We start from the raw sequence: 18720 nt of genomic DNA, 5'->3' as shown, positions 1-18720 counted from the left end.
AAAATGTGCTACCTTTTTTAACACTCAAACGCTCGGGTAGTCATTTGACCCCTATTTTTTTTCTTAAAAAAATCATAACTTTTGGTAGAATTGACCAATTTGGATGCTTCCGTTTGCAAAAGATCCAGATATGTCTATATTTTCAACTGTCAGATGGGGGACAAATATGATCCATTTTTACCGGAGATATTCCAGATTTCGTTGGGGTACCTCGGCCCTCCTATTTGGATTTCTGGTCAATATAACAAAATCTATTCCACAAATCAAAGCTGGAAATGATGCAAAACTTCAAGGCATCATCCTAATACATCATACTGCATAGATCCATGACATGGTCAAGACCATCGGGCACCGGAACAGGTTACAACCGGAAACGGTTCATTGAGCTGATGTCGATTGGTGCCCAACTGGAACCAGCTCCGGTGCCCCGTAGGATTTAACCATGTCAATTATTTTTGCAGGATGATGTATTAGGATGATTCCTTGAAGTTTTGTATCATTTCCGAAATTTTTCTGTGCAAAATTGATTGTTATATTGACCAAATATCCATATCGGAGGGCCGAGGTACCCCAACGGAATCCGGAATATCTCCGGTAAAAGTGGACCATATTTGTCCCCCATCTGACAGTTGAAAATATAGACAAATCTAGATCTTTTGCAACCGGAAGCATCCAAATTGGTCAATTCTACCAAAAGTTATGAATTTTTTAAGAAAAAAAATAGGGGTTAAATGACTACCCGAGCGTTTGAGTGTTAAATCCTTGAACGTGCTCCATATGAAAAAGATGCACCAGCCATAAGCGATGTGTGTGCCATATTTTATCCATTTATGCCATAAGGTTAGCTCGGGCACGAATTTCGCCGACCAAGTCCTCCACCATACGGCATCGCTTGTGGGTAGGTGGAGATCCTTTCAAACCTACTTTTGTATTGATCAATCATGTAGGGCCTGAATTTCACGCTTAGCACACTTCACATTTCAATCCCGCAGTCTCACTTTGCTCCAATAAATCAACCATCGTTGCTTCCGGTTGCCATTTGGCGATGGGTTGGGCTGTTGGACATTCAATTTCGGAGTTGGTGAGGTTTGCCATAAATCCACCCGCACTCACTAAATCTCAATTGTTTGGCCACTTTTAAGGACTCTACAGACAGACACACTCATTGTTGGGAAATTTGTTTTTCCAAGTGTGTTAATGGCTTCGACAACAACCTCCATTAAGCGTTCAGCTTTTTCCGGTTGGTGTCGCTTTGCGCGCACTTTTCAAAAGGTTTTTCCGTTCTCTTTTTTTCCCCTCTGGGTTGAATGTCACGTGCTCATGGGTGCCACCAACGGCGTTGTGGCAGTATCGGGGGAGTGACACTTTCCAATGCCGTTAAATGGCATTTGGCGCTGGAAGAGGAAGAAGAAATATGGGTTGTTTTCTTTTCAAAGTGGATGATATTTTGATATTTGTTTTTTGGAGCATTGAGTCGAATTTTCTTAAAGAAGCAATTCCAAAAATATGTTCGTGTGTTGCGTTTCTTTTCCCCTACAACTATTTGAATCAATTTGTATAATTTTGATCCAGCCGAGAATTTCATCTGCAATTAACTGAAATGAGATTTTCAGGTTAAGAGGTTAACTTTGAATTTAACCTAATTTTCTTCAGAATCCATCTATCAATGATAGCAAAAAAAAGTATTTAAAAAAACAAAATGTCAAAATGATCATTTCAGTCATATTTTTAGTTTCAAGATATTTATTGATTTCATACAAGCAAATTTTAATGGATTTTATGGTCTTTAAAAAGTGTTTTCTTTTTTTTCAGTTATATATATTTAAGATTTTAAATTCTTCCAAACATGATCAATTCTTCAAATAGTTTTATCAGCTATTCCCCACGAAAACAGCATGATTCGAAAGTTCTCCGATCAAGCTCAAATTTTTTTTGGGGTTCCTTGCCCGAAATAATTAGACCCGTATTTTTTTGTTTGGCCATTAGGGTGACCTACGCCGTGTTAGGGTGATCCGAAAAATGGCAATTTTCGTCGATTTTTGCAAAAACCACATTTTTCAAAAAACCATATCTCCGCGCCATTTCATCCGATTTTAGCTGTCCTAGACGCAAGGAAAGGTGATTGGTTTGGCTATTTGGGAAAATTAGTAAGAAGTTTCAAAAATCTATCTTAACATTTGAAAAGGTCGTATGAAAACTTAAAATGCTGTTTTGAAGGTCTCGGGACCAAAGGGCCAATGTCTGAAAATATTTTTATCGGATTCCTCGGAAAATTTCAAACAACATATAAAAAAATTGTGAAGTTGTGTTTTCAATACTCTGAGATACGATTTTTTGAAAATAAAAACTGGGGTTTTCGACGCGCCATGCGCAAAAATGGGAAAATGACGAAAACGGGAAAAAATCGGCTTTTTTTCACTAGGCCTAAGTGAGGAAAAGTGAGATACTCATTGAAAATTTTATGCTCTACAACTTTGTAGAACATACCAAAGCTGTAAAACTTGAACCTGAAAAGTTATTAGCGATTTAAAAAAGTCATTTTTGTATGAAAAACATTTTTTTCACCGACTCTACGCTCGGGTATCAATGGGTTAATCTCAACCAATTTCGCTCAAAATTTACACAGATGCTTAAAATAACCCAAAAACCCGTTTTCTGCTTGTGGAGCAGGGGGTCATTTTTTCTGGGCACCCTAATGAGCAGTTGTTTTAAAAGTTTGTGAGAAAAATCTGAAATCAATGAATTTCATTAAAAATTTAATGAAGTATATTAATTCATGTTCTTATGATTTTTTTACATATTTTAGCTTTAGGAATTAATTGTTTTATTTAAATATTTTTAAATTATTTTTAAAAAAGGCACTTATTTTTAAAAGAATCCTGTACATATTTAATAATTAAAAAAAAAATCTTCCGTTAAACCACAAATTTCTAGTATAACAACATACTTTTTTCCACTAACTATTCAGTTAGAGGGTGAATTGGGACAGCCACGGGTCCCCCACAGACCGTTATTATGAAAAAAAAATTTCCACCCAAACCAATGATTGGACATGGTTCCTGGGACCATTCTGCACCTCTGGGCCGAGTTTCAAAATATTTGCCGGCAGAAATTTCGAATACGGTCAGTTTTAGTGTTTTGAGTAGAAATTAAGGGGAAATCGCATGTAAAATGCGTAGGAAAAGATCAAAGTTTCAATGTTTTAACTCCAAAACATTACTGGTCATGGTTTTAAATTGTACTAACATGTAGCTAAACAATATAAAAACGATTTACCGGACTGACTTAGCCGGATTTAGCCTAAGTTAAGTGACTTAAGTATATTATTCACAAGTTTATACCTTAAAATTTCAAAAATAAGTCCAACATCAAGAAATTCTAAGTCAAGGAAAACTAGATTGCACAAAAATAACTTATAATGGGGTGACTTTGAGCCAAGGGGTAACATTGTACCAACAAACGCATAAAGATTGCTTTGATAAGCTAGAATTTTATGTTAATTTATTTATTTGTAGACGGATTAATTTGGTCTATATATGTAACCAAAAAGCAATTTGATGATATTGCTACGCAAATCTGCTTATTCTGTTTGATCAAGCCTGTTGATTTAAAATAAAATTAATTAAAATAAATTTAAAATCTCCCGGAATCCTCCAAATTTGAAAGTGATGCTCACATTTTTTAGTTCTGAATCAATTCCTACTGAAATCAAATAAAACAATCAAAATATAAGGGCAAAAATTTTTGTCACATTGGAATTAGAATAAAATTGTTCTTTTTTGTTTCAAAGCGTTTACAAATTTCAAGCTTACGAATGAAATGCGGAGAGTACTTCAGCTATCATTTATCTCATATATTTTTGTTGTCTTGTGTAATGATTAGAATAAGCAAAAGTTTAATGACACAACTTCCCACAGGATTGATATTTCAAACCAACCAATTATTGTCCAACATTGCAGTTATCGTCAAAAAATTTAAAAATAACATTTTATAATTGATTAAATTAATGTTGATATGATACACTCATAGTTAGAATTCAATAGAACATATTATTGATCATCAAGAACGTTCACTAATAATGTTTTCTTCAAAACAAAACCTACTTTTGCCCAATCTGAAAACACAATCAATATTTTAACATGCTTGGCATATCTTATGACAACATGAAAATAGTACAGTTAAATATCAAATCAAATTGTTCGCTCTACAACAATACCAGCGCAACTGGGGTGAGAAGCAACCACGTTTAACACTCCACCAAAAAACCCGGTATAGTCGAATATGTACAGGCGACGTAAGTTTTCAATGTGACATGTGTTCTAAAACTCTTGTCGGGGTCAAACGGTAAGGCTTATGAAACTAAAGCTTTATCTATTTTTTTAGTTTTTCGTACTTATTGGACTTTTTATGGCAGAGGACAACATAATCTATAAAAAAAAGTTTGAATCGATTTCCATTTGCAATTCAAGCTAATCGAGCTTGTTGTTAAGCCATCTGGCTATTAAAAAATAGTAACATTTGGTACAATGTCACCCCTTGGCTCAAAGTCACCCCATTATAAGTTATTTTTGTGCAATCTAGTTTTCCTTGACTTAGAATTTCTTGATGTTGGACTTATTTTTGAAATTTTAAGGTATAAACTTGTGAATAATATACTTAAGTCACTTGACTTAGGCTTAATCCGGCTAAGTCAGTGCTGTAAATCGTTTTTATATTGTTTAGCTACATGTTAGTACAATTTAAAACCATGACCAGTAATGTTTTGGAGTTAAAACATTGAAACTTTGATCTTTTCCTACGCATTTTACATGCGATTTCCCCTTAATTTCTACTCAAAACACTAAAACTGACCGTATTCGAAATTTCTGCCGGCAAATATTTTGAAACTCGGCCCAGAGGTGCAGAATGGTCCCAGGAACCATGTCCAATCATTGGTTTGGGTGGAATTTTTTTTTTCATAATAACGGTCTGTGGGGGACCCGTGACAGCTGTTTTAGTCCTGTTAATGCATGAAGTTTATGATCCCCAGAAACACATGCGCTTTGAATTTTTCAAAAATATTTGGACAGAGCCGAATGGTTTTTCTCCAAAGTTTGTATAGAGAATTAGGGCGGTTCGTCGCTCTTGCATACAATCCAGAAATTGCATGCAATATGTGGGAGTAGCGAACAGCACTAATTCTCCATACAATCTTTGGAGAAAACCATTCGGCTCTGTCTAAATATTTTTGAAAAATTCAAAGTGCACGTGTTTCTGGGGATCATAAACTTCATGCTTCCCCTCGAGTTGAGCCTGCGCAGAAATTTTGTTGGTCGGTGTAATCATTGCTGGATTTCTCACACAAGTCTATCAGTAGAATTAAAAAACATACTTGGAATACATTTTGTCAATTTATGACCTCTTTTAGTTTCCCAAACTACCCTCCAGCTGCTACCAAATCAAATTAGGCTGCTTCCCCTCCAAGGAAGCGCCAGCACACCGGTAATTGATGATCGACGACGTTTGCGTGGTTGATTCGGCGCTCAACAAGTTTCACATCATTAGTTTATTATAATCAGATTTATATACATAAGTTTTCCGAATATTCTATACCTTCACTTCGCCGCCCATCATGGAATTCATTTCCATTCCATCGTGGAGGTCTTCCAGGACGAACAGTGATAGTCCAATGGGAAGAACCTAACCTAAAAAAAGGCAAACGAGGCTCTGCAAATAAAGTCACAATTCCAGCTTAATTGTGGGAGCTTCATCTTGCTCCAAGGTTTGAAGGTTTCTGTTTGTTTGTGTGTTTTTTTTTGTTGTTCCAGACCGCCACGACTTGGCCACGACTTGGGGGCTGTTTGTTGACCACATGTTTCCCACACAAAACGGTGGCGATTCCCGTGACGCTCATCAAACGATCCAAAGAGATTTATTCGAAAAAAATTGTGACGGCATATAAAGGAGACATCATTGCATATTACTTATTCGATTACCTCGTCTGCTTTTTTTCTTCGTCTTTTTTTTTTTTGTTTGCTGACTCGGTCTGGAAGGCCAACCTGGGTGTGTTTGGATCAGAGGTTTTTTTTTCTTGCCGTGTTTGAGTTTTGTTTTGGAATGTATTGCTTGAACTTGACTTCGACTGACCACCATCGATCTTATACTTTTGATAGGGGGAGCTTCTTTTTTTAACTTTGCAAATGAGCAAAAAGTACACGCGAATTGAGCAGCGTTGTCGGTGGCCTTTTCGTGGTTATGCAATGGTGGACTGCATTTTTAAATTATTTTAAGGTATCATTTCAATGAAGTTTTACTACTTTTGCAGTCAAGTGCATTATATACACAGTGGAAGGTTTTTTATACAAAGATTTATTGCTTTACTCTTGAAATTTGGTAAAAAAGTAACCTGAATCACCTTAAAAGTTTAAACTTTTAAAACGATTACCGCCGTTGTCTCGTGTAGATCTAAAAATTTACAATCAATAAAAAAACAATAAATGTCTTTGTTGGGCTTTCGAACGCAAAAAATATATATTTAGGCCTCTGAACTGCGAATTACACCATGCAACAAAATGACATGAATGAGGTTTAAGGTCTCAAGAACAACCCCCTTTTGGATTTTTTTCAAATAACAATTGGACATGAATTTTGCAAAATGCTGTCTTTTACAGCATCAGATTTTTTCGTCACTAACAATATGAAATTAAAAATATGTAATTCAAACAAAAAATCAAAAAGTCAATAGTCTATGCCGTATAGTTGCAAAAAAAAGATTTTTTCATGTATCGTACATTTATCCAACGAGGTTTAATGACATTTTTGCAATTCCGGAAAACACCATTTGAATTGGATTTTTCCAGCACTCAAATGGATCTTGAAATAGTAGTTTATGCAACAAGTTGCAAAAAGAGGATTTTTTCAGCACGAGTCGTACATTTATCCAACGAGGTTCACCGAGTTGGATAAATACGAAGAGTGCTGAAAAAATCAAGTTTTGCAACGAGTTCCATACAACATTTTTTGCAAATCCGAAAAACACCCATTGAGTGAAATTTTAGGTCAAATTTTCATGTATTTTGTCAATAAATCGTTTAAATCAAAAAAATGTTGAAAAGTGTTACTTTTCGAAACAATTGCTGAAAAGTTCAACTTTTCAGCACCCATTTCAGTGCTGAAAAGTAGAACTTTTCAGCATTTATTTTGAAAAGTGTTGCTATTCGATTCTGTTATTTTTGGTACAGAAAAGTAGGCTATTTCGTCGTTCAAGAATGACAGGAAAAGTAAGTTGTTTCACGACGGAATTGCAAAAAATACTTTTCAGCATATAAACAAAATAATTGGGCGATAAAGGCAAATAACGGAAATTTAGCAAAACAAAATATATAAAATTTTAAAAAAGATTTTTCTTTTCAGGGGATACTGAAGATCTGCTTTGTCCAAAATTATAAGCACTCCAAGGAAATTGATATTAACGTTAACCGGGCTAACATTGACAGTTTAAATTTGTGTTTGCAATATGAAAACAATATCTCAAAAAAAGCATCGAATTCTGAAATGTTTTAAAATGAATTGACTATGATTAAGGATTTGTTGATAAATAGAGTTATTTTAACATCTGCAATAACTGTTCAATAGGGCATAACCTTGTCTGTTTTCGCCTAAGGTTACGCTATTAATTACACAGAAAAAATATTCCTGTAAATTTACACGATTTATCATGTACCAAAAGGTATCATGATAAATGCAGTATATTTACATTAGATTCATTGGAAATTTACATTAGGCCGCTGCAAATATTTTTCAAAAAAAATCCAAAAAACTTCATAATTTTAATGAAAATGGAAGTTGAATCAACTGAAAACAATCTAAAATGCATCTTTCTCCATTGATAATCATATTTAGCATGTTTGGGCTCGTTTAAAAATGTTATGATTTTGTACAGTATCTGTAAAATCTGTATTTTGAGAGGGGTTTTTCTGATCGATTTTTTGTCTTCATCAGAAAAAAAAGGAACACGGATAATTTTACCATAATTAATTAAAATTGCCATAATTAACAGAAAACACAGATTTTGACAAACGACAAATATTTTTTTGGAAGGTATCAAAAATTCATTTGAAAAAATTCAAAATTATTTCGCGTATATTAAGGCCGCTGCAAATATTTTTTCAAAGTTTATGTCAAAATCGATTCGAAAAATTAAGGGGCAAAAAATTTTTCAACAAACTACAAAATTTTAAAGCAAATAGAAGTCTAACCAACTGAAAACAATTAGAAATGCATTTTCCTGCGCTTAAAATCATATTTAGCATGATCGTTCAAAAATATTTTCAATTTTTGTGGAATTCCAAAGTACAGCACCGCAAAAAGTTTTTTTTTCGGCGAAAAAAAATCTCTTCAATAATTTGATATTATGAAAACTAATGATTGCAAAACAACTGGGCAGTTGTAAAATGCACTTTAAAACACTTTTTTCATTCAAATGTTGAGACCATAGCTTGTTATTTGTTTTTTTTTTGTTTTTTTGCCCCCCTCCATCCCGACCAAAGTCGAGAGACATAAACTTCAAAAAATATTTGCAACGGCCTAAATTGCATTGGGAATCAAAAAGGACTTTCTGTAATTTTTGAAAAAATGCATCGTTTTCGAGTAAAAGTAATTTTCAGGTTAAATTCTTTTAGAAAAAAGTTTTTTTTTATTTTTTTTTAATGGTGTCCTTTTTTGTCCAGCTCTAAATTTTGTTCTGGGCATTGTTGATCCAATCTTTGGTTGTTGAGATATGGTCTTGTTGAGGTCTAAAATTACGAAAAATAAGTTCTTGTATGTGCTACTCATTCGGCCTTCACTATTCAATCGATGATATCTTGAAAACTATCTATCCGATTTTCGATGTTAAAAAGTGAAACTCATATATTTTTGGATTTTAAAAATCTTATTATTTTGCCATTGAAAACATCGTCAAAAATCCAATTTTTAATTATCAAAAGCATTGAAAGAAAGAACTCTTATTTTTTAACCCTATATAACCCCTCCCCGCTTCTAGACTGGCTTCGATTTGAAAAAAAAATCACCAAAAGTCCAATTTTCAACAAATTTTTGATTTGTAAAAAGCATTGGAAAGAAGAACTCTTAAAATTTAAGTATATGTTGGTGTTGGAAGTGTGCCTTGTTTCATGTGACTTTGCCAATGTTTAAAACAATGTGCATGCAGTTATTTTTGTATTGTCCCAGTCTATGCCTCTAAACATTTTTTAAACAATTCAAATGATAATTGTTTCATTCTAGAGTAAAAAATGTGAAAAACACGCAAACAAATTAAAAAGTGGCTTTAAAAACAAGATAAAACTAAATAGACAAAAGGTAATGATAGGAGGTGGTATTATTAGCCCCATACTATCAGAAATAAATTTAAACTAAACAAGATAAATGCAAAAATAAATACTAAAAATGAAACAAGAAAACATAAAACAAGAGAAGTAAAGTTTTTCATAGAACAAAAGTTGCTCAAAATGACCTCTTAAACACGGGAAAGATAGAAAACTTAAAAAAAAAATGGGCAGTAGATGGTTAATTAAATCTAGGTTTTGCACATTGTCAATGTTTCCATAACCTTTTTTTATTGGTTAATCGATGCACTTTTTTTTGTTAATCTTCAGAACCTTCAGAAACCAATAAAATAAATCGAAATATTGTTCAGTAATGAAGCTAAAACAGTTGTCCCAATTCACCTCATGTGTCCCAATTCGCCCCAGATGACCGTTCAATTTTATATAAAAAAAACAATGAGAAAAACAGAGAGAAACTCGCAAAAAGTGGCTGGAATAATATAAAAAAAATGAAAATTGGAATCGAACAGCTCATTTGCTAATGAATTTCCAGCTAAATCAACCACTAACTATCAGACTGGTCCGATTTCCAACGAATTATAAAATACTTTTGATACATTAGTTCAAATTCTTGAATACAAATTTCACGATAATTTTTATGAATTTCTCCTAGCAAATCCCAAAAAAAAAATGAATCAATCTACCAGAAGTCAGTAGAACACCGGATGAAAAAAATACATAACAATCACCACCACGACGTTTCGCCCATTAATTATCCATTGTTATGATCTGCCACACGCCTATTTTTTCCTCCAACTTGCCAACTGTTTTTTTATCCTTCACCTATGTTTTCAAAATCCCAATCCTCGAAAGAAAAGAAAAAAAAACAGTGTGGATGAATTTGTGGTTCCAGCTGTACGATCCACGGGTTTCCCAACATCCCAGTCATGAAAAAAAACGAAACCACTAATGATAACGATCTTGCTCAGAAAAGTTATTTTCATAAGAGTTATGAAGAGAGCGCAACAATTTCTCCACGCACACATCCCGCGAGGATCCTTTTTGGAGGTGGCCAAAACACGCGTGAACGCAGGACGCATAAAAATTTCGAACGAAATTGAAAAAAAAGAAAGTCGGAAAAAATGGGCATGTTGCATAGCTCGTGCTCGATAATTTCCCCGCTAAGAGCCCATAAAACATATCCTTTCAGGCACCTCCCGGGGAAAAAAAGCGTGAAAGATAGCGGCTTGAAGTTCTCTGGAGAAATTTTAATTTTTTGATTAAAAATTGATCTTATTTTTTCAACAAAACAACTTTTTATTTAGAGTAAACTTCATTGTGAAATTAATTGCCAGGTTTTTTTTCAGGCTCACTTCAGTTGTCACAAAAGAAATCTCATAAAAAATTGAAGTTAAAAAAAATAGAAAATATTTCACAGAGAATCGCTAAACAGCAGCCAGCAGCAACTCCTGCAGGATTTCCAGAAGTCCTACGGATGTAGCTTCTTATCCTGACGAGCAGAAGGAGGTCGCGACGTCCCGCGTTCTGGATCACACCCAGGTCTTCTGCGTCCGCCAGAAGGATGATCCCGCGGAGAAAGAAAGCAGAAAGTGGGCAATAAAAATTAATTATTTAATTCTGTAGCTGTGTTCTGTATTCTTCCAGTGGGCACCTTTTCTCCATGGAACAATTTTTGGGTTGCGTGCGGTTTTCTTTTCTTCGCGTCCTTTTTGGAGAGCTAGACATAGCACAGCAACAGCAGACTCCTGTACCATGCAACAGCAGCAGCAGTCGTAATCGTAAACTTTATTGGCAATTATCATTTGTCAGAATCCTGGCAGCAGCAGCAACGATGTGTTAAGGGGAGTGTGTTACAATGTTCTAGCATCTGATACGGGTTTAACCCGTGTCGCGTATACATCCTTGCTCCAAAGGATGTGGAAAACATGCACACGAGCCAACGGTTACATGCTTGTTTGTAACAGGAGAAATCTTCAATTAATCTAAATGGTACTGCATAGTAATTTCAGGATACTTTTCCATTAAACATGTGATTAACTTTTCAAGATTTTTAATAAATTCAAATCGGAACTTTCCAAAACTTATCAACATTTTTTTAATGACACACTTTTTGCCAAATTTACACTCTACTTCCCAATAATATTTTGAGAATCTGTAAACTTTTGTACTATGCAAAATTAATTTTCTATTGAGCAATTCTCTCCGAAATCGGTCGATTCCGACCATTTTTTTATTTGGCTCAAACTTTGTGGGGGCCTTTCCTATGACCAAAGAAGCTATTTTGTGTCATTAATTCACCCATACAAGTTCCCATACAATTTTGGCAGCTGTCCATACAAAAATGGTAAGTAAATATTCAAACAGCTGTTACTTTTGACTCGATTTTCTGATTTCTGGTGTCTGTGGCAAAGTTGTAGGTATTGTTGAGGACAATTGGGAAAAAAGGGAAAACGAAAAAAAAAATTGTCGTTTTTTTATAAACTTCTATATCACAAAAACTCAATATCCCAAAATAAGTATTTTTTTTATTTTCGAGACATTTTGATATGTTTTAGGGGACAAAACCCCGCAACTTTTGAGCCATAGAGAAGTATGGTCAAAAAATCTGTCGCCGAGTTACGAATATTTGAAAAAAAAATTGATTTTTAGAAAAAATCGAAATGTCATGAAAAAAAAAAATTTTTTTTAATGTAAAATTGAATTTGCAATCGAAAAGTAATTTTCAGATTTTTTGATAAATAATTTTTTAAAATAGTGACCATCAGTACCATTTCTGAAAATATTTTGTTTTAGAAGTTCAGAAAATTTGCTATAAAATTGTCCAAGTGACATTGAAGATTGGACCTCTGGTTGCTGAGATACAACGGGTTAGTGAAAAATAAACAGGAAAATTGAAGCTTTCAAAGTCTTATCCAAACAACCTACAATTTTCCAATGTCGATATCTCAGCAACTAATGGTCCGATTTTCAATGTTATTATATGAAACTTTCGTGAATTTTCCTGTCTATTGAATGTTTGGCCCTTTTGAAATGTTAGTCTTGATTATTTTTTTTAAAGTTTCGTTTTCAAAAAGATTGAAAAATTTCACGAATGATTCATTTTTCAACATTTAAAATCGGACCATTAGTTTTTGAGATATTGGCATGAGAAAATGGTGGGTTGTTTGGGTGAGACTAAAAAAAAAGAATTTTCCTGTTTCTTTTATCCGCTGTGACTCAACAACCAGTGCACTGCACTGGTCTTATCTTCGATGTTTCTTAGACGAAATTGTAGGATTTTTTTGAACTTTTCGAAAAAAATATTTTCAGGAATGGACAGTCATGGATACTATTTTTAAAAAATCTAAAATCCGGATTTTTTCGGACAAAATTTAACTATGAATGGATATATTACTAAAACAGTGCACTTAAAAAAAGTACAAGATTTAAATTTTTATGAAATTCACTATTTTATTTGAAAAGATCATTACTAAAATAATAAACTACTGACCGATTCTTCGGCTCCTTTTCAAAAAAAATCCATGTTTTTTTCAGCGTTTTGGCTGTAGTGGCAAAATAAAAGAAGAAACCCCCCAATGTTAGTACATATTTGGAAAGATAATTGATTTTCCTACAAAGAAATATCATGCAGAATGAACCATCTAGTACCTGTGCTTCCCCTGAAATAAAAATGTAGCGTGACGGGACAACATCGTAAAACTGGACTTTTAAAAGGCACACTACAAAAATCGCTACAGTTTTGCCAGTTTGATGTTTAAAAACTTTTGCTCTTCTACACATTATCACAAATTAAAAAACGAATCTTTTGCTCCTTGAACTGAACGAATTGGTTGAAATTTGAGTTTTTGCCAGCCATTACTTTTCGTGACGGGACAACGAAAGGAGCAGATTTATGAAAAAACTCCTCTCCCGTTCAATGGCTTGCAGACCACATTTGGTCAATATTCTTGGCTTTTAAGGTAAGAAAACGCATTTAAAGCACATCGCAATTATTGCATCATAATACAAATGATTTTTTTCATATTAAAAATCACATTGAAAATTGAAAAATGTGACATTTTGGTGTAGCTTCGCTAAGAATCGGTCTACTGTGTTTGGGAATCCGATTTTTTGTGAAAAAAAAGTTAATTAAAAAATCACCAATTTTTTCCCTGTACCTATTTTCTCTGAATAGTCCCCATCAAATTTGCCGAAGACACCAAATCAATCAAAAAATTCCTTGAAATTATACAGATTATCAAATATTTACGTACCATTTTTTCATGAACAGCTGCTAAAATTGTATGGAATTTGTATGGGTGAAGCAATGACACAAAATGGCTTCTTTGGTGATAGGGACAAAATTTGAGCCAAATTAATAAATATAAAAAAATGGTCGAAATCGGTCGAGTAGAGAATTGCTCAGTACTATTTTACTACCGAACCGTGCATTTTTATCCTCTCGAATGCCTATGCCCAGTTCTTTGTGTAGAGTTAAGACCCAAAGGTGTTAGTTCTAATAACGCCTGATTCCATTCGTTTTTTGTCGATTTTCATAGTTTTACTACAGTCGATAAATTTCAAGAAGACCGTTCCAGGAATTGAACCGTAGTCAAACTCATTATTGTTTAAAGACTTTACATTTTTTGAAATATATTTGCATAGACTTCCCCATTCTTTATCATATTTTAAGAAGAAAAAATATAAATGTTATGCACATCCGTAAAAAAATCGCAGCTGATTCATAAAACAAACATCACTGTAGTTGCAGAACATGTTCTAATGTACACTCAAAGTCAGAAGTATCCCTCAAAAGGGTACTTTCAATCCTCAAAAAGGATACTTTCTATCCTTTTTTAAAGTTCACCCGGCGTCACCCAGGGCCTCGCCTCGAAACGTCATACAGGAACAAAAGCTGCGTACCGAAGAATGGCGGTGGGCGCGTTGACGTTTTGGAATTTTGACAACTTGGAACGGGTGAATTACCCTAATATCGCACATCGTAAATACTGTTTTGGGGTAATTTGTTAATTTGTTAACGTGTGCCTTTTTATGGAAATTACTTTTAAAAAGTGTTCTTTCCCGAATTTAACATTATTTTTAATTGTTATTATTGTTTTTTTTTTGTTATACCATTATTAATTCAATAATTAAACTTTGTTTTATTTGAATTTAGAAGACATCCATCATTTTATACACTTTTCGAAAAACTTTGAAAGAAACGTGGGCAAATCAATACAAATTATATACTTATGTCAAAGCTCCGGGGTCGGAACTGGTGGAGTCGGGACTTTTTTGTAGGCTGGAGTTGGATTCGACGAATTTGGAAGCTGGAGTAGGAGTCGCTGAAATATGTGAAGTCGGAGTCGTAGCAGGTTTATTTTTATCAAATTTGTACGGGCGTTGTTGTTAGAGTCAGAGAAGGATTCTAAGTCGAGTCTTTTTGGATTGCTGGAGCCGTCAAATTTCCAGATGCAGGAGTTGTAGTCGGAATTGCTTTGAAACTGTGTAGCCTTCAATGATTTCTTGTTTTATGCGTATTTCGGAGCAGATGTTTAAAAAAACGTAAACAAGTCAATATATTTTACAGTTTTATAGGTTGGAGTCTTCAATTTCCTTGAAATAGGTACATTTTTGTGTTGCGACTTCTAATATATTCTTTGCGAGGAAGGATAGTCTTACAATATTTACGAAGCCGAATTGTCATGAAACAGTCAATCACTTGGGCAATAAACTTCCGGAAATGGTTCTCGTCGCTATTTGATTCGATGCAATGAGTGGTAAAATTTCGGACGACATCTGGAAATTCTCTCTCGTACTTCTGCGTTGCGTAATCCTTGATGGTATCATAACATGGAGCAAAATCAAAATTGGTTTTTCCCCCGGACACAGCTTTTACTGCCATCTCTAGCAGCCGGCAAATGTGGTAAAGAACAATCGAGACATCGAGGGTTGAAGTTTGAACAATTTGTTCAACGCACTGCTTACACTTGAGGTCCTTCACAAGACGATGCTGCACTGACGCGCTGTACTGCTTTATAGAGCACTCCTCGGCGCTTCCGGGCTCCACGTGGTCATCAGTACGCGAAAGCACCTGCTTTGCGTGTTGAACTCGCTGGTCTTCAACAGCATGGCTCGCAGCGATTGTGTGACGCATTTGAAATGCCTTTGGACGATCTGCTAGTATTCGAGAATCATCGAGAGCAACATTCATTTTACTCGTTCCGCTAATGCTGTTGTGCAGGAGCAATCTCTTGTAAGCTGACTTGAAGCAAATCGTGCTCGGGTTATCGTTGTTGCCTCCCATCGAGCGGATCGCCCCAAAAAAAGTTTCAACGTGATCTTGCGATAGTCTGTACACTGGAATGCAAGTCAAGAGCTGCTTTTCCTCGACGTATTCCTTGTACATGTTTTGCACGCTGATTATGTCCACGAGGAAGCCGAGAAACCCCGTTTTACACTGCGATTTAAGAACTGATTCGCCTGACTGGAGGCAAATGCTTTTGATGTACTCCTGCGCGTATTTCAGAGCTGGCTGGATGATGTAGAAGTTATCAGCATCGATTGGCTTCTTAAATCCGCTTTCTTCGTTGTCTTTCGAGTTAAGGAAATCAAATGTGTTGTTCATCACCGCCAAGAACTCAGCTGTTGGTCCTGCACCTTCAAAATTCGGATTTGTACTCTTCATCACCAGTAGAGCGTCCGCCACCGATTGGCTGATCGTTTGTATGGCTAAGTCAGCTTTCATCTTCACGTTCTGGAAGTTGACGTGCAGGTCGGACAGTTTAGGCGCCAAAGCCAGCCCACCGTTGCTTTGAGCTTCGTACAAATCCTTGATGTACTTCCAGCAAACTTCGCCGTTTGCTGTTTTGAACACCGCTTGTTTGTGGAGGTTGTTGCGTATCAGTTTAAGCATGTGTACTGGGTCAAGCAGCACGTAAACGTTGTGACCAGCCGTTGGATGCGGAAAACTCGTGCGCATTTCCGCCTCGTTGACGCCCAGATTACACCCCAACATATTGGCCACTGCAATGTTTGTAGGTGTCCCATCAAACGTGAATCCGACCACCTGGGCACCACATTCTTGCAACTCAGCTAACACGGTCTCAACGATAGCCTTTTTCTCCTGTGCTTTCAGGCCGTTTATGAAATAGTAAGCGACAGGTACTTTCCACGTGTCATCCAACGAACTTGCCATAAAAACAAGCGCCTCTTTGGCCGGCATCACCTCCTCGCCTGTGCGGTCCACCGAAGGATGGTCAACGGTTCCCTCATTTTTCCTTTGATACTTATTCCATTCAACGTGTTGGCGCACAGCACACTCGTCCATTTCAAGGCCCACAAGCAAAGGCTTGTTTCCACGTCTGTCCTTTTCACCCGCTAGCACGGCCAACGCCTGCGGGGTCACGCCCGGTTCCGCTTCAACTCGTGCATGCCATTTTCCAATCGTTCGAACATCTGGGAGCGTTTTCCCGAAAACTTTCCGCACGTACTTGTACGCTCGAGCACTGTAGAAATGCAAGGTGCTGGAAAAATCTCGTACGGTGTCGCTGTATTCTCTGCCCTTTGTTCCGTCGGTTATTGCTGTGATCAACTCATTGTTGTTGATTTTCAGTTTCTGAAAGGATCATTCAAATTGATCTACAAATTTAAAAAAATAACCAAAGTTTACCTCAAGAACAAGCTCCCCACATTTGCCGATCAAGTTTCTGCTTTTTAGGGCAGTGATGATGTCATCATAACTTTGAATTTTCTTTTGCAGTCTCAAATTCTTTTGTTTTAGCCTGTTGTTCCGCAAGTTTGATTTATCCAGTTGATCTTGCAGCACCCGTATCGCTCGTACCGAATCTTCAGGGCACAAGTTAGCTGGGTCTTTGATATCCCCAGCATACCGGATCCTGAAAAGTTGAAGAACAAATAATAATAATGCTTTTCTGTAATTTTATGTTGAATAATACGCTTACCGTTTGCGCCTCCCGGTCGCTGTTCCCGGTTGTTGTGTGCCTTGCCCGGTGGCCTGCACATTCTCCAGCTTCCGCTTGCCTCGTTCGGAGGGCGCAGCACTGTGCATGGGTGTTCTTGACATGGCTCGTGCGATGTTTGGCTCATCCTCCTGCTCTTCAAGCGGAACGTTGTCTCGGCCGGTGGACGCAGCACTGAGCAGGGGCGTTCTTGACCTGTCCCGTTCGGGGTTCAGCACATTTTCGAGATTCCGCAGCGGAAACATTCCCGGAACGTGCGGAACGTTGTCTCGGCCGGTGGAAGCAGCACTGAACTGGGGCGTTCTTGACCTGGCCCGTTCGCGGTTCGGCACATTCTCCAGATTCCGCCGCTGAAACATTTCCGGAACGTGCGCCAACTCCTTCAGCGGAACGTTGTATCGACTCCCGATCGCTGTTCCCGGTTGTTGTGTGCCTTGCCCGGTGGCCTGCACATTCTCCAGCTTCCGCTTGCCTCGTTCGGAGGGCGCAGCACTGTGCATGGGTGTTCTTGACATGGCTCGTGCGATGTTTGGCTCATCCTCCTGCTCTTCAAGCGGAACGTTGTCTCGGCCGGTGGACGCAGCACTGAGCAGGGGCGTTCTTGACCTGTCCCGTTCGGGGTTCAGCACATTTTCGAGATTCCGCAGCGGAAACATTCCCGGAACGTGCGGAACGTTGTCTCGGCCGGTGGAAGCAGCACTGAACTGGGGCGTTCTTGACCTGGCCCGTTCGCGGTTCGGCACATTCTCCAGATTCCGCCGCTGAAACATTTCCGGAACGTGCGCCAACTCCTTCAGCGGAACGTTGTATCGACTCCCGATCGCTGTTCCCGGTTGTTGTGTGCCTTGCCCGGTGGCCGGCACATTCTCCAGCTTTCGCTTGCCTCGTTCGGAGGGCGCAGCACTGTGCATGGGTGTTCTTGACATGGCTCGTGCGCTGTTTGGCACATCCTCCTGCTCTTCAAGCGGAACGTTGTCTCGGCCGGTGGACGCAGCACTGAGCAGGGGCGTTCTTGACCTGTCCCGTTCGGGGTTCAGCACATTTTCGAGATTCCGCAGCGGAAACATTCCCGGAACGTGCAGAACGTTGTCTCGGCCGGTGGACGCAGCACTGAGCAGGGGCGTTCTTGACCTGGCCCGTTCGGGGTTCGGCACTTTCTCGAGATTCCGCAGCGGAAACATTCCCGGAACGTGCGCCAACTCCTTCAGCGGAACGTTGTCTCGGCCGGTGGAAGCAGCACTGAACTGGGGCGTTCTCGACCTGGCCCGTTCGCGGTTCGGCACATTCTCCAGCTTCCGCAGCGGGAACATTCCCGGAACGTGCGCCAACTCCTTCAGCGGAACGTTGTCTCGGCCGGTGGACGCAGCACTGAGCATGGGCGTTCTTGACCTGGCCCGTTCGCGGTTCGGCAAATTCTCCAGCTTCCGCAGCGG

The sequence above is a fragment of the Culex pipiens genome, chromosome 3 (genome assembly GCF_016801865.2).
Source record: "Culex pipiens pallens isolate TS chromosome 3, TS_CPP_V2, whole genome shotgun sequence".
Taxonomy (NCBI): domain Eukaryota; kingdom Metazoa; phylum Arthropoda; class Insecta; order Diptera; family Culicidae; genus Culex; species Culex pipiens.
The sequence above is the reverse complement of the archived record's forward strand: the minus strand, read 5'-3'. Positions refer to the sequence as shown.